The sequence below is a fragment of the Heptranchias perlo genome, unplaced genomic scaffold (assembly GCF_035084215.1).
Source record: "Heptranchias perlo isolate sHepPer1 unplaced genomic scaffold, sHepPer1.hap1 HAP1_SCAFFOLD_43, whole genome shotgun sequence".
In the NCBI taxonomy this organism is placed as follows: domain Eukaryota; kingdom Metazoa; phylum Chordata; class Chondrichthyes; order Hexanchiformes; family Hexanchidae; genus Heptranchias; species Heptranchias perlo.
The window spans coordinates 3378417-3395657 of NW_027139442.1; the positions used below are offsets into that span (position 1 = coordinate 3378417).

General features: G+C 46.4%; 2 non-coding genes across 2 annotated transcripts; both read left to right on the forward strand.

Annotated features, from left to right (window-relative positions):
* Positions 1–269: 269 nt before the first annotated feature.
* trnaa-cgc (transfer RNA alanine (anticodon CGC)) lies at positions 270–341 on the forward strand. Its single transcript has one exon. It is a non-coding gene; the product is annotated as a tRNA-Ala (tRNA).
* Positions 342–808: 467 nt separating this feature from the next.
* On the forward strand, positions 809–880 carry trnaa-ugc (transfer RNA alanine (anticodon UGC)). Its single transcript has one exon. It is a non-coding gene; the product is annotated as a tRNA-Ala (tRNA).
* The last annotated feature ends 16361 nt before the right edge of the window (positions 881–17241 follow it).

Below are 17241 nucleotides of genomic sequence, written 5' to 3' on the forward strand. Positions count from 1 at the left end.
ACTAAACGATTTTAAGCCAAGTAAACAAAATGTCAGCACCCACCACACCAGCCGGCAATGCATTCCAGAGACTCACTATTCTCTGCGAAATGAAGAACCGACGAACATCCAGACTATTCTTACCTCTGCGTCGTCGAAACGCCTGTTCCCTGCTCCTCCCCAATCTTTGAAACTGGAAATAATCTATTACGTGGCAAACCCACCTTGGGTGGCCTCAAAAAATGAGGGCAATCAGTTCTTCTTTCCTTGGCTAGCGGTTAACTTTGTTTGGGGATGTAGTTCAGTGGTAGAGCGCATGCTTCGCATGTATGAGGTCCTGGGTTCAATCCCCAGCATCTCCAAAAATATTTTTTCATCAGAATTATGCATGGAAAGGCGAATATCGCTTTCTGAGTGCAGAGTTCCAACTTCTGAGGCTCCACAAGCATTAAATTGTCCGGGAGCAGGACTTCATCTCACGGTCCCCTCAGCAGCTCAGCTCATAGCAACCGCCGGCTGACTGGAATGTCTGACAGTGCAATGTCGAGCAAGCAGTCCCAGCTCTTGTTTGACGCTGTGTCATTCATCCATCTCACTTTATGATTCAGAGGTTGGATGTCAGCCTCGTCACTGACTATTGGCAATTGTACTTTTTTTATTTCCGCTGAAGTATTTTTTTGGAAAGTTCAAAGTAAAGAGGAGCAGACACCCCGTGAACTGAAGCAGAGGTTTTACATTTGGAGCACGTGTGACGACTGGGCAACTCGTTGTCCGGAGAGACGGAGCGGAAAACCCAATTGTTAATTCTAAAATGGAGCTAATTTACTGTGGGGATGTAGCTCAGTGGTGGAGCGCATACTTTGCGTGTATGAGGTCCCGGGTCCAATTCCCGGTATCTCCAAACGCTTTATGTTTCGAATTTTGAAAAGATCCTCTTGTTCTCAACTCACCTTCACACACAAAGACAAGCAATAATTTATTTACCTGGAGAAAAACCGAACCCTCTGCACACGATACAATTCAATAGAAGTTCGCAAGCGCCTTTTGAATGCATCCCATCCCGGATCGCGTGCAAAGTGATAAAAACAGAGAAAATTGGAGCAGCATTCGGCCCTTCGAGCCTGCTCCGCCATTCAATATGATCATGGCTGATCCTCTATCTCAATACCATATTCCTGCTCTCTCCCAATACCCCTTGATGCCTTCTGTGTCTAGAAATCTATCTATCTCCTTCTTAAATATATTCAGTGACTTGGCCCCCACAGCCTTCTGTGGAAGAGAATTCCACAGGTTCACCACCATTTCTGAGTGAAGAAATAGATTATTTCCAGTTTCACAGATTGGGGAGAAGCAGCGGACAGGCGTTTCGACCACACAGAGGTAAGAATAGCCTGGATGTTAAGCGTTTCTTCTTTTCCCAGAGAGTAGTGAGTCTCTAGCATGCATTCCCGGCTGGTGTGATGGGTGTTGACTCTCTCTTGGCCTTTTAGAGGGCTCTGAACCGGTTCTTGACTGGGACAGAGATCGCATCATCTTGAAGGTGAGTGGTTTTACAGTTGACCTGCACATGGCCAATGTGATGCACTGAACTCGATTCGATCGCCTGAGGGATTCGAGGAGGAATTCCCCAGAATTTCCCCTCCTTATTGGCCCTGGATTTGTTTCTAGTTTGTCGCCGCTCCCAGTTGATTACGTGTTTCCGGTGGGTGGGGCGGGTGGTGTAGGTCGGACGTGTCCACTCACGATGCTCCGGGCACGTGGGGCAGGATTGATGAACCAGCTGGTCTTTTCCTGCCCGTCATGTCCGTCTGTAACCCCAACTCGTCAAGGTGTTTTTGATGAAGTGATCTGTAAACACAAACCCACACCTGGGGAAGTCCTGCTTCCGTCTATAGTGAAATGAGACTCAATGATCTCCGCGCCTCACCTTTCCCACTTCCGAAGCTCAGGCACTCGAAATATTCTTGCCGGCCTCTGCTACAATGTCCCTAAGTATTTATAGTCCCGTCCAACCGTAAGCAAAGCGACTGATATGTTCGAAAATGTACCCTGATATCGGAAGGATGGTTGCAGCACAGCCTAAGGAGACTCTCCCCCTCTCCCAGCCTTTCTTCTCAGCGCCCCCGTTCTCATTGTTCTGAGTGCCGAGGCCTGGTTTCTTCCGTTCACCCACAATTATACCAGGTCCGCAAATTTTCTGTTTAATCGTCAGTTTGGAGCAGTAAAGGAGATGAATTGAAGCCCAGAAAAACCTTGCGTGGCCTCATAAATTGAAGGCGATCAGTTCTTCGATGGATTTTTTTAAATCTGGGGATGTAGCTCAGTGGTAGAGCGTGATGTCCTGGGTTCAATCTCCAAAAATATTTTTTCACCAGAATTACCCCTAGAAAGGCGAATCTTGATTTCGGTGTGCCGCGAGTTCTGCGGCTCCACAAGCATTAAATTGCCCCTGAGCAGGATTTCATTTCACGGTCTCCTCAGCAGCTCAGCTCATAGCAGCCGCCGACTGATCGGAATGTGTGACGGTGTGTTGTCCAGTGAGCCGTTCGAAGAACGGCGAGCTGAAACAGAATTAATGGTCAGCATAGCCGGAAGAGACTCTCCCCCTCTCCCAGACATTCTTCTCAACGCTCCCTTTTTCATTTCTATGAGTGGCGAGACTTGGTTTCTTCTGTTCAAATACATCTGTATCAGGTCCGCATATCTCAGGTATAGTTGTCTCCTGTGATTAAAAAAGGAGATGCTTTTCAGCCCAGTAAATCCTCGGGTGGCCTTAGGAAAGGGAGGCACTTTGTCAGAGGTCTTCAATATCTGGTGATCTCGCTCAGTGATAGACCGCATGCTTCGCGTGTATGAGGTCTCAAATTCTATCCACAACCACTTGATGTTTTGAATTCCGGTCAGTCAGCAGCTGCTATGAGCTGAGCTGCTGACGGGACCGTGAGATGAAGTCCTGCTCCGGAACAATTGAATGTTTGTCTCATAAGTTGTAACTCGCTTTCCTCTGAACGCACGATTCGTCGTTCTGTGGGATATTCTGGTGAAAAAAGCAATTTCGAGGTGTTAGATATTGAACCCAGAAATATATACATGCAAAGCGGGCGCTATACCACTGAGCTACAACCCCGAATCCAAAAGACCTATAACCGAGTGTAGAAAGACTGTGTGCTTACTGTATTAAGACCAGCCAATGATTTACTGGGCTTAAAATCATCTCCTCTTGTTCTCCAAGCAGACAATAGCCACAAAATCCCTTAGCGGACGGGTGGACGGGACTAGAAATCCTCAGACACATTGTTGTAGAGGCCTGCAAGAATATTTCGTTTCCTTGAGCTTCAGAGGAGAACAATGTGAGACACAGAGACATTGAGTCTCGTTTCACCAATGACAGACGCAGGACATGCCCAAGGTATGGGTTTCTGTGAAGATCGCTTCATTGAAAAATACCTTGACGAGCTGGGCATGTGGACGAACTTACCAATATGACGGGCAGTAAAAGACCAGCTGGTCCATCAAGCCCGCTCTTCACTCGTGATGGCTGGAGCATCATTACTGACACTTACTCCCCCTCACCACACACGCAGCCATGGATTCTCCTGGGAGAGGCAAAGATCCTGAGAAAAATCCAGGGCCTTTAATGGATAGAATACCCTGGAAGATTCTTCACCGAACCCCTGAGTTGATCGAAACCAGTCCAGGAGCACATGGATCGTACGTACACCACCTGTAAATCCTCTTACCTTTTATATGTTGTGACCTCTGCGGCAGCCAAAAACCGGTCCAGCTCCCTACAGAAGGCAGACAGAGAGTCAGCACCCACCGCAGCAGCCAGCAACGCATTCCAGAGGCTCACTACTCAATGCAAAAAGAAGACTAGCCTAACATCCAGCCTATTCCTACCTCCGCGTAGTCGAAACTCTTGTCCCAGGTCCTCCCCAATCTGTCAAATTGGAATAATCTCTCACTGGGCCCGCAATCCAGACCTGGGTTCGGAACCACTGATACGGTGCGTGCGCTCTTCCATTGAATGCTATCCTGTGCCGAGCATTCGACTTTTCTTGAGGTAACGAAAGTCTTGCCTGTCCTGTGTTTAAAGGTAGGGCGAATCCAAGAGGATCTTTTCACAATTGTATCCAAAATTCGAAACTTAAATAGTGAGCAGGACAGTAGCAGATTTCAGGAGGACATCGAAAGGCTGACCTTGGGGTAAGAGACGTAGGAGGTAATTTCACCTTCAGTGCTTGGGTGGTAAACTGACGGAGCTGAAATTAAAACCGGACCGGTTCTATAAGGGGCGGGTGATCCGCTCTACCAGTTCAGCCCCCAGCGATGGTGAAAATTTCCCTCCACGTGTTGTGAACGGATGCAGTTTGAGACAATGCACAACTTGTGGGGTTCGAAGATTGATATTGGGGCGTAGATCAGGAAAGCTGTGGCCGATTTTATGTATCTCGGCCTGGCGGAAATGGGGTGGTAGAGGCTAGTAAATGGTGTCAGGTCAGTTACCGCCCCTTTAACACTAGCGTTCCTGCCTCCGCCATCGTGGGTAGGGTCCTGAGAAGAGCGGCCGGAGCAACACCCTCCTGTTTCCGGTCAGGCCACGTGTAATATGTAAATGAGAGTATTATGACGTACACGGCACACCATTTAATGTTGGGCACAAATGGGTGGCGGAGCCGCCCTTTCGATGGGCATTGAGTGGTCCAGAACACTGAGAAGTTCCTTTTTAACTTATATTTTGTGCAGCAAGGAGGAGCAGGAGAGCTTTCCGTTGGCCTGCTGCGGCCGTGAGAAATCTCCCGGTCCCTGATCGTCTCGGAAATGTATCAGGAGGTTTCCATATAGATCTGTGTTAGCAGGTCCAGCTTCATGTCCCATTAAATTCCCTGCTATGAGTAAACATTGCTGCACAGCAGCTCAGAGAGGAAACGATCTCAGGAACTCCCCACTGGAGTTTGAAATTACATTAATATTTTACCAGTTAGTAACGGTCCGGGTGTTGGTCCATTATTATTCTGTTCTGGTCAAAACAAATGTCCCAATGAACAGGACGCTGTCTGACCCTAACAGCTCACCCTCAGTCCATCCCACCGGGCAGTGTGTGTGATGGGAAGTAATCGTCAACCGAAAAGGAGGATTTGATTTTATTCATTTCAGGATTAAACATTTAATATTGAAATCATATTATTTCCAGGCAAATAACAGCAAACCATTTCACGTTAGAATCACATCTTGTATCATTTCACAACACCATATTTGTCGGGTAAAACATAATTCCTGTCTGATATTTCCAAATTTATCTGAAGTATTGGATTGATATCAATTACTTCAGTGAACTCATTGATATCAATGGATAATAAAATCAGGCGCGGTGAATAAAGGGCGCCAGATCCGTTACCGCCCATCTTATGCCACCGGCAAATGTGAAAATCTACACTAGTTTCGGATGAAAAGTCTTCAGATGTTTTTATGATTTCACGAAAGCAACAATTAGATTCACTGGGTATTTCACCCCGTTCTTCAGCTCCTCTCTGAATTTAGTCTGAGTCACAGCATAAATACACGTGTTGGTGCAGGAACTGAGAAGTTGAAGCATGAATCCGGCTGACTCAATATCACTGACCGTATGGTACTGGACGTTTGCTATATGCAGATAGATAAAATAAATAACGAATGTGCTCCATAGCAATATAAAACTGCATGATATACTGAAGAGTAAAATTATGGATTTCCTTCGGTTCTCCATCTCTGGATCCTTGTAATTCTCTCCATTGCTGTTGCCCCGGAGTCTCCTGCGGACTCGATTGGCCGCCAAAATGTGCCTGGCGGTGAGAACATTGAACAGCAACATCAGAATGAATGGGAGACAAGGTATTAACACAAGATTGCACAAGTCAAACGCTGCCCATCGGGGCGAAGTAAAAAACGTCGTTTTCAAGACACAACCCCGGGGTACATTGTCCATTATATATTCCGGGTCAATTGCAAAGTACCAGGGAATGTTTAGTAAACAGCTCAGCGCACTCACCACCCCGATAACAACAACCGCCGTTTTCCCGGTGGAATATTTTGTTTTCAGCTTTTGACAACAAATGGCCACAAATCGATCAAAGGTGAAAAGCACTGTGAACCAGACAGAGGCCGCTGTGGTTGTAAAGCTCAGGATGACAATGAGACGGCACACGGGGGTAATGGTCAAGAATGAAACTGGGAAATATATATTAAAATTGCGCCACATTATGACAGCACTGATAACGACCAGGAGATCCGCCGCCGCCATTCCCACCAGATAGCGAGTGATACATTTGGAGAGTCCGCACTTTCCTCGTGAGAGGATTACAATCGCCACCAAGTTAACTGTAAGAGAGAGAAAAGGAAGCAGAGAAATTACTGATCAGGCTTGACGCCAACGCAGCAGTTTGCCAGGATCTGGGGTGAATTTTTCAGCTTTTATGCTGCATCAAACGTGGTAAATGATTCACTAACCTTCGCTGCGCTTTCGGGCGGAGAAATGTTTTTGAACACAATGATCAATAATGAAATGGGAAATTGATACAGAAGGTGAATAAAGTGAACACTGGATCCAATGGAAGGGTCGAGTGAGGGCCCAGTGCGGGCAGGGAAGGGAGAAGGTGTTTTACACACCGGGAATCCAGCGGATTTGTTCCGGATTTGGGCTCCTGATGGATGGAGAAGTGAGCGAGGGCCGGGAAGATGAGGGAACAGAGGGAGGTGCTGCTGATTTGTTGTTCTATGTGAAGAGAGTCGACAGGGCTTGCATAAGGCGGGAAAGACCGAGATGCGCGGCGATGTGTTTGAGGCTTCGGATCGGATTCGAAAATGCAGTTGAAGACCGCACCAGTGGGTGAGATAGGGAGGGAGCCAAGGAAAAGGACATTTGGAGCTGGAGGGGAGGCAGAACAGATTATTTGGGAAAGCGGATAAACTGAACCAATGGATGAGGAGACAAAGGGGTCAATGCAGTGGGAGGAGAGGCTGGGATTCACAGGGAGAGACGGCCGCAGTTTGTCAGAGGCAATCTAATCTCTCGGTCCCAATAACACAACTCAATTCATAAATTCAACAGTTCATTTCTATGGTTATTGGTGTCAGGGAACAGCTCGTTGCATGAATTGAATTAGCCTCCTTCTTTATAGAATTAGGTTGACATATAGTTTCTAGAATACAGTATCCTAATAATTCAATGCGATCAAGGAAATCACTGACTTTTTTCTTTGAATATATTTCAATTATATTTATGTATTCAGTCAGTAAACAAGTAAAAGGAACATTCACATAAAGAGACTGAGGACCTGATAGCGATAAACACATCCTGCGTGATTACAATAAAACTCTCACAATCTGACAACATCCTAATAACACCTTCAAGTCACATTTCCACTTCCTAATTGTAATGGAAGTTTCAGCAGTTCAATTCGATGAATTATTCACCCCGCTGCCGCTCTCTCCCTCCCCCTCACCTTCTGTCTCTCTCCGTCTCTGTCTGTCTGTCTCTCTCTCAGTATGTGTGTGCATGTGTCTCTCCCTCTTTTCTCTTTCATTCTCCCCCCTCTCGTTTTCCTTCTTAGTCGCGTTCTCTATCGCTCCTCTCTATCTCTCCGCACTGTCTTTACACTCTTTCTCTATGCCGCTTTTCTCATCCGAGTAAATCCTAACATTCTGCGCCTGCTTTCTCTTCACCAGCGCTGTGTTCCAATGATCTTATTCTTAGTGTCAGTTTGTTTAATGGTGAAGCCTCTGTGAACAGTTTAATGTTTCTCCAGATCATCCAAGTCTCCACCTGTTCAACGACACTGTTCACTTCATCTACGATGCATGCAATGAACAGAATCGAATGCTTCTTCCAGACACACCTCACAACAATTGAAATTCCTTCTCCTGTAATTATAAAGTACAGCGTTAGATGGCGGCATTCTTCAATTAACAAAACGCCAAAAGCACCGCTGCTGCTAATAATCTACAGATAAATAGAAAGGCTCCTGATTCCAACAGATAAAGTGCAAACTGATACAACATAACCTCAAAACATTACATTTTACAATGAATTCATCCACAGTGAATCAGAGAATGAGATGTGAAAGAATCAGCAGCAAGCTCAGTTCAGTTACCAGATATTTGAAGCGGCGTCAGATGCCGGCACAAATAAATAATCTTTCATAACAGTGATGACCAACAGATACATTGAAATCCCAGTTAAACTGAACAACGTTACTGTGGAGGGAGGACATTGCCCTTCCTCCTTGTAACACTGTGACCGTGAGATGTCTCATTATCAATCACTGAAAACACATTTATGAAAAAAAATCCCAGGACGGGTTAATTCAATAACATGAAACTGGTCTGGTATCAGTTCTTAGCCCAAACACTTGATTCCAATACATTCAGTACAGAGAATAATCCAGTAACAATGCCAGGGTTAGAAATACAAGATCATAACGCATGTGATGCAACTGCTACAAGACCAAAAAAGCAGAGACTTAGTACAGAACAATCCACTGTGTAATACGTGATGGGAGAAAATAGAGTGCCAAGTACAGCATCAGAGTTAGTACCGATTGACACCATGAACAGCTGAGATAATGGCTTACGTGGAACTCCAACGGCTGCAAGAACAGGATAATAAATACATTCTATCTGATACATTACTGAATATTCCATTTCTGTGAGAAGCAGTGACTTCTGTTGGCCTGGAAACCGCAGCTCCGACAGGCAGTCTGTGTGGATTCATTACAGCGATCCCTGATTTATACAGGGGATAAATCTCCACTGACACGGTTATACCCCTGAACATTGCTATTAGTTACAGTCACCTGAACAAACACATTACATCAGCAGCTTTGCCTCCATGTAAATGATGACGTGGATATATCACAAATATCTCAAAGTTCAGAACCTTGTCTTAATGAGACCTCTCTCAGGAATAAAGTTAAAAGCTGTGCTCAGAAAGGACTGGTCCAACAACAATGAGCGGCTCCATTTACAGTTTTCTTATAATTGCAATGACCATGTTCACTCCTGCCGATTCATTTAAAATTTCACCGATTTCTCCACATTGTACATTGAATCCAGGGACACAAGCAAACCCGTTTCACTCTGTTCCTGCAGTTTCCCAGTTGAAATAAGAATTTTGACACGAAGACAGCCTCTAAAAAGAATCCTATCCTTTCAGGCAGTGCTGAACAACAATCTATGTGAAAAATATTCTCTTCATTTCCCCTCTAGTTGTTTTGCCAATTATTTTAACCCTATGAGCTCTCGTTAACAACCCAATTGCCAGAGTAAACAGTTTCCACTATTTTCTCTATCAAAAAACCTCATTATTTTGAACAACTCTATTCGGTCTCCCCTTAACCTTCTCTGATCTAAGGACAACAATCCCAGCTTCTCCAATCTCTCCAGATAACTGAAGTCCCTCATCCCTGGCATCACCCTGGTAAATCTCCTCTGTACCCTCTCCAAGGCCTTGACATTCTTCTTAATGTGTGGTGCCCTGTGTTGTACACAATACTCCAGCTGTGGCCGAACCAGTCTTTTGTAAAGGTTTAACATAACTTCCCGAATTGTGTATTTAACACCCCTCTTTAAAAACCCATATATCCCATACTATTGGTTAACAGCTTTATCAACTTGCCCTGCCACCTTCAAAGATTTGTGAATATGCGCTCCCAGGTCCCTCTGCTCTTCCACCACCCTCAAAATAGTACATTGATTTGCATCGAAACTACAGCACAGAAACAGGCCATTCGGCTCAACTTGTTTATGCCATCCTTCTCCATCCCTACTTCATCTCACCCTATCAGCATACGGTATTCCATTATCCCTCTTTTGCTTCTCTAGCTTCCCCTCAAATGCATTATTTATTACCCTACGTTATTTCCATCAACTACTCATTGTGGAGGCGCATTACACATTCTTACCACTCTTTGGGTACATAAGTTTCTCCTGAATTCCCTATTAGATTTATTAGTGACAGTCTAATATTTATGAACTCCCGTTTTACATTCCCTCCCAAGTGGAAGCATTTTCTCGACATCTATCCTACCAAACTCCATCATTATCTTAAAGACCTCTATCAGATCACCCCTCAACCTTCTCTTTTCAACAGTTCAGCCATTCCTGATAAGGATATCCTCTCAGTTCTGGTATCAACCTTGTGAATCTTTTTTGCACCCTCTCCAATCCCTGTATATCCTTTCTATAATATGGAGACTAGACTGTGGACAATAATCCAAGTGCAGCCGAAACAAGGCTCCACACAAGTTTAACATAACTTCTTTGTTTATCAATTCTATCGCTCTAGAATTGAATCCCTGTGTTTGACTCGCCTTTTTTAAACCTGCGTCTCTACATTTAGTGATTGCTGTATTTGTACCCCAAGATTTTATTAAAATGTCAAAATATGCTTTATTTCATAAAATTTAAGGATACACACATTTCAATATAAATGTCACAATTACTGTTCAAAACAATACAATACAGATCGCACACACTAAAACCTCATTATTACAATTCAAAACACAGTACATATCTTCTAATACATTCTGTAGAATACAAAGTGAAATTGCCTTACACAGTGGCCTTTCCCCGTAGAACCTTTACGTCGGCAGCACCACGTTTCAGTGCGTCCCTCAGAACATACTCCTGGACCTTGGAGTGTGCCTGTCGGCAACACTCTGTCGTGGACAGCTCCTTCAGCTGGAAACCCAGCACGTTTTCGGCGGACCAAAGGGCCTCCTTCACCAAACTGATGGTCTTCTAGCAGCAGTTGATATCTGTCTCAATGTGCGTCCCGGGGAACTGCCCATAGAGCACAGCGCCCTGTGTTACCCAGCTGTTGGGGATGAACCGGGACAGATACAAACGCATATGTCTCCACACCTTCTGCACCAAAGGGCAACCCACCAGGAGATGGACGATGGTCTCTTCCCTGCTGCAGCTTCGAGGGCAGCTCGCGGTGATGCTGAGATTCTGTGCGTGTTAGAAGGACTGCACTGGGAGGGCCTTTCTCACCACCATCCATGCTATATCCTGGTGTCTGTTGGTCAGTTATGGCGATGAGACTTTCTGCCAAATGGCTTCGACCGTCTGGTCGGGGAACTGCCCGATTGAATTCAACCTTTCCTTTACCTGCAGGACTCCTAGAAGGTTCCATGCCGACCACTGTCTGACGGCCTTGGGGCAGGTGATGGGGGACGGTCCAGCTGGACGGAACGCCCTGCGCCTGCTCGGCCAGCGTGGCCGGACCCAGTATTCTCAGTGTGGTGGACTGGGAGGAACTCAGCACGTAGTGTCACTTGGTATTTGCGTACTGGATATCTACACATATCCCGAGGCAGCCACACACAGAAGTGGCCAACAGGATCAGAGCAGCGTTGGGGACACCCTGCCCCCTTTGCCTGGGGCCTTGTACATGGGCTCCCTGCGGACGTGTTCTACCTTGGACCTCCAGACAAAGTGGAGGATAGCTCTGTTGACTGTGACGGCGGATCAGCGCAGAACGGGCCAGACCCTGGCCATGTAGAGCAACACTGCGAGTACCTCACACCATATCACCAGGTTCCTGCCAGTTATGGAGAGGGAGCGCCCCAGCCAGATACCACGCTTCTATTTGGCCTTGGTGACCCGCTCCTCCCAGTTCTAGGTGCTGGCCAGGGGTCCCTCGAAACAGAGCCCCAGCATCTTCATGCAGTCGGACCTGACGGTGAAGTGGAAAAGGGACCGGGCCTCCCACCTGCCAAAGAATATGGCCTCACTCTTACTTCGTTCACTCTGGCACCCGAGACCAGCTCAAAACGATGGCAGACGCCCATCAGCCTATGTACCGACCGCTGATCGGAGCAGAAAACGGTGACATCTTCCATGTACAGGGAAGCTTTAATCTGAGAGCCTCCACTGGCTGGAATCGTCAACCCTCTGATAACTGTGTCCTTCCTGATGGATGTGGCAAACGACTTCATACAATATACGAACAAATCCGTGGAGAGAGGACAAACCTGCCTGAATCTCGATCTGATCAGAAAGCTTTCTGTCTCCAACCCGTTGATTAGGACTGCGCTATTTATGTCCACGTAGAGCAGTCGTATCCAATTGCTGATTCCCTCCACAAAACCCATCATGTACATCTGGGATGTTCTGTCGAAGGCCTTCGCCTGGTCCAGGCTGATGAGGCAGGTGTTCAACCCCCTCTCCTGCACGAAGACGATCGTATCCCTGGGCGGCGCAAGGCTGTCAGTGATCTTCCTGCCGGGTGGAGTACAGGTCTGATCCGGGTTGTTCACCTGTTCTAGAGCAAACACGAGCCTGTTGGCGTTGACCTTGGACAGAATCTTGTAGTCGACAATTAGGAAAGGAATGGGTTGCCAATTTTTGTAAATTCCTTTTGTCTCTCTCTCGCCTTCTGAACACCTTTGAGGATGAAGATCCTCTTGATGTTGGCCTTGATCATTTCCCACCGGTGCACCATGGAGTCGATGAGCGGATTCACGGTGCTCCAGCCTGTGTAATCCCTCTTTAGATCCTCGATGTTCTCTGGGGTCAACAGTCTCACGTTCAGCTTCCAGATCACCCTGCTCACCCTCTGGCCCTCCTGCGATTGGCAGTCGGCCAGTAGGAGGCAGTGGTGAGAGAGGAACACCGGCTGGACGTTGATTGATCGAACCTTGACCGTTGGGGACACAAATCGAATGTCTATCCTGGACCGGACGGATCCACCCGGCCTGGACTAGGTGTATCTCCATGGAGGTCCATCTGCAGGGATGCTGAAAACGCCGTGTAGCTTTGTGTCTTTCACCACGTGTAACAGGAGTTTGGACGTGGAATCCAGTATCGCGCCGCCCCTGCTGGATCGCCCAGTTGCAATGAAGATGCTGAACGACCTCCAGCTTATTGCTCTTGAAGGCCGGGGCGTAAACAGTGATCAGTAGGAGCGGGGCGTTCTTATACATAACGTCTGCTACGAGCAGATGGCCCCCTACCACCTCCTTAACCTCGGTGATGGCGAATTGGCCTCCTCGCAGCAGAATTTCCAGGCCCGAGGAACGATTATCGTTGCCTCCCGACCAGATCGACTGCCCCTGGGTCCACATGTTTGACCGTTGCCGGTAGTTGCTGAGGTTCAGCATCCCGCACTCCTGCAAGTACAACAGGTTCCTCTTGACCCTGGACAGTAAGTTCAACGTTGCAGCACATTGCCTCGTCGATTTAACACGATGCACGTTGATTGATGCGATTTTTAAAGTGACAAAATTAAGGTCTTCCAATTGCATCAGTCCGTGTTCTACGTTTCCATCCCATGGTCCAGATTCTGCATTCGCGTGGTGAGCACAAACTGCTGGACCGTTCTTAGACTGAGGTACAAGGTCTGTCCTCCCTTGGGGGATCGTCTGTGCTCGGGAGTCATCAGCGGGGTCTCGTGGGGCGATGTGCCCGTGAGATCCACGACCGGATCCGGCTCCTTCGCTCTCGCTGGTTGTTCGTTCTCCGTGTCGCTTCACCCGTTGTCCCAGAGCTCGGTGTTACTGCTCCCGGATCCCTGGAGCTGGAGCGTGCTGTCTGTGTCACTTGTCCCGGTGCCCCAGAGCTGGGTGTTACTGCTCCCGCGTGCCTGGAGCCGGAGCGCGCTGTCTGTGTCACTTCTCCCGGTGCCCCAGAGCTGGGTGTTACTGCTTCCGAATCTCTGGAGCTGGAGCGTGCTGTATGTGTCGCTTCTCCCGGTGCCCCAGGGCGGGGAATTACTGCTCCGGTATCCCTGCCGCTGGAGCGTGCTGCTTGTGTCACTTCTCACTGTTTCCTTTTGCCGCTCCCTTTGATGAAGGCGGGATCTTTCCCCTTTTTCCTGTTCGTCAGTCGAGGGGCAGCCGCTGTTGTCCGTTGAGGACTCTGAGCGTCTCTTGCTGCCGATCACAACTTTGGCGTCAATTCCTCTGCTCCTACGGGACTTCCACTTTTTCTTTTCCTGCGTGGTCCATCCTTCCTCCCCACACACCCCTGGTTCACTTTCCATTGGCTCTTTGTGCTCAAGGATAGTCTCGGGGTTGAGTTTTGGGGTTTGGCTGGATTCCTCGACACTTCCTTGCGGCTCTTTGTCCTCCTCCTGGTCTTTGGCTCTTTCACGGGGGTCCATTTTACTCCCTCACCCCCCAAAATATCTTTGTGCCGTTAAGCATTAATAACTTGGACAAAGATCCTAATACAATTACATTCTGGAAAATAAATGTCAGCTTATTTTTGATTTCCAATTTTCAATTCATGAGCCGTGAAGGCACAGACGTTTTTTCAGCAAATATTTTATCCTTAGGATTTGAAAATCTGTTAAAACAAGCAGAAATCATTAATAACATCGCTATTAACATTAAACACATTTCTGTCAAGGAAGACAGCATTTTCGTTCACACATCTCTTTTTAAAAAGAGTAGGTTGTGCCGTCCCCTGTGCCAACTAATTACACTCAACATTAACTCCTTATCCACCTCAAATCATTAACTCCTTGGCATTTGTGAGAAATTCACAAATGCGAATTGCTTTTAATGTGATAATCTCATGTTGGGATGTAAAGACTCTCACATAATTTACAATAATCAGAATTTCACCGTGGCATAAATAAAAGTCTCGTTTTCACTATTTAATAGATTTGTTCACCTCAATATCTCCAATTGAATTCAGCAATATCTTAAACTTAACATAATTCAAAACAAATAATATTATAGAAACAGCACATGGTTACAAAAACCCAATAAATTACTTCACATTTCTTTTTGTTGCTTCTTCAGTCGCCTTTGCAATTGAGCATAACAAATACTGAACATAATTAAAGAAATGTTAGCCTTTACAGCTAAACAAAATCTTTGTACCATTCTTACACTGCAGGCTGAAAAAGAAGGTTTCGCCACAGCCAGTGGCCCGGAACATTCACACAGGCTTTTAAAGAAACAGTGCGCTGCAAACAAAAGAACTTTTGTAGCTTGTAACTACAAAAGGGATTGGATCTTCCTCTCTCTCCTTCTTTATTATGTGATAAACTAATTTATCCTGTTTTCTCCCAAACCAATTTGTTAATTCTGATGTTCGCTACTTAACCCCATCTTGTACTGAGTCAATGTCTCAAGATCACAGTCTTTGTCTCACTCAAACCTGTTACCTCCTGGACAATTCTTAACAGACTTCTCTGCCCATCACGACGCTTAGATTCTTTTGAAAAAGCTTCCGTGATAGTATCCATGGATACCGTTAGTATTGGAGGGAAAAGCTCATGCTCCTGCCCAAACGGTTTTCCGACCTTAACGGACTGGGTATAGCACCTTGTCCATCCGAGGCACTGAGTTTCACTCAATCCAAATTACCTCATGTCTAGTTCCGACGCCGCACTCGCTAGTTTATAAGATCGATTCAGACTCGACCCCAATATGTTGCGATTAATCCTTTATTGAATATAAGCAAGTGTCAGCACACACAATGTTTAAGGCCACAGTATTACTAAGAAGGACACGATACTAACCGTCAGTCCTGCTTTCAATAGAAGCTATAACCCTTGGGTGGCTGCTTATCCGTCTCTCTCTCTCTCCCTCTCTGTCGCGCCATCCTGTCCTTCTATAAATTCAAATGTAAAACTAGAATTCTTCAAACTGCACATTTCATGCAAACTCTCCCTTATCTTTATTTGTTATTCACATTCCTTGACTCTCCCCTGTCAGAACTGCTCATGTTAAGTGCGGACCCAAGACCCCTGTATCTCGACATGTCCAAGGTCTAAATATTCTCAACACATTCTCAAAACATTCTCTAAATATTCACAACACATTCTCAATGTCGCCTATTATCTTCTGCAAAATGCTTCAACCCTGCAGTGTAAACAGCTTCCAGCATCACCTCCCTCAGTCTGACCTTCCGTATTCTGGGTAACTTTTAACTCAGCCATTTCATGATCCTCAGCGACTATCCTCCGATTCCCAGCGATCTTACGTTTATAACCGGTTGCTGTTTATGTATTAAGATGCCGAATGTAAACGTGAGTGGTCTCTATGGTTTATATTTAGAAAACTCCGAAACCAAATGTAAGCTTTTTGTGCTAAAAATGCCTAATCTCACACCAAGGCGTCTCTTTCCCCTCTCCTACCCGCCGCCCACAGGAAGATGAATTTTCTGAGGCTCCACAGCATTAAATTGGCCCGGAGCAGGATTTCATCTCACGGTCCCCTCAGCAGCTCAGCTGACAGCAGCTCCCGACTGACCGGAATGTGTGACGGTGCAATGTCGAGCGAGGATTTTTCATTTCTCGTTCCTGTTTGACGCTCTGTCATTCATACAACTCACTTTATGATTCAGAGGCTGGAATTAAAAGGACTTGCGTTTAGACTACACTGAGGTAAGAATAGGCTGGATGTTCGGCGGTTCATCATTTCTCATAGAGTGTTGAGCCTCTGGAATGCATTGCCGACTGCTGTGGTGGGTGCTGAGTGTCTGCCTGCTTTCTCGAGGGATCTGAATCGGTCCTTGACTGGGACAGAGATCGCATCATATAGAAGGTAAGTAGTTTTACAGTTAACCTACGGAGGGTCACTCTCATGTCCTGGACTGGTTTCGATCACCTGAGGATGTCGGGGAGGAATTTTATAGAAATTGGCACGGTATTTTTGTCTGGTTTGTAATCGCTCCAAGGAGATTACATGTTTTCGGTGGATGGGGCGGGTGATGTCGGTAGGAATTGTCCAGTCACGATGCTCCGGGCATGTGGGACAGGATTGATGAACCAGCTGGTCTTTTCCTGACCATCATGTCCGTCAGTAACCACAGCTCGTCAAAGTGTTTTTTTGTGAAGTGATCTAAAAACACAAACTCACACCTGGCCCTTTATCGTGAAATGAGACTCAATGCTCTCTGTGCCTCAACTTGCCCTCCTCTGAAGCTGGAGGACTCAAAATATTCTTGCCGGCCTCTGCTATAATGTGCCTGAGCATTTTTAGTCCCGTCCAACCGAAAGCAAAGTGACTGATAACGGGAGCGTTCGAAAAATGCGCCCTGAAATAGGAGGGATGGTTACAGCACAGTTCAAGGAGTCTCTCCCCCCTTTCCGAGCCTTTCTTCTCAACTCCCCCTTTCTCATTAGACTAAGTGCCGAGGCCTAGTTTATTTCATTCACCCACAGTTGCATCAGGTCCGCATACATCATCTTTAATTGTCTGGTTGGAGCAGAAAATTAGATGATTTTAAGCCAAGTATACAAAGTGTCAGCACCCACAACACCAG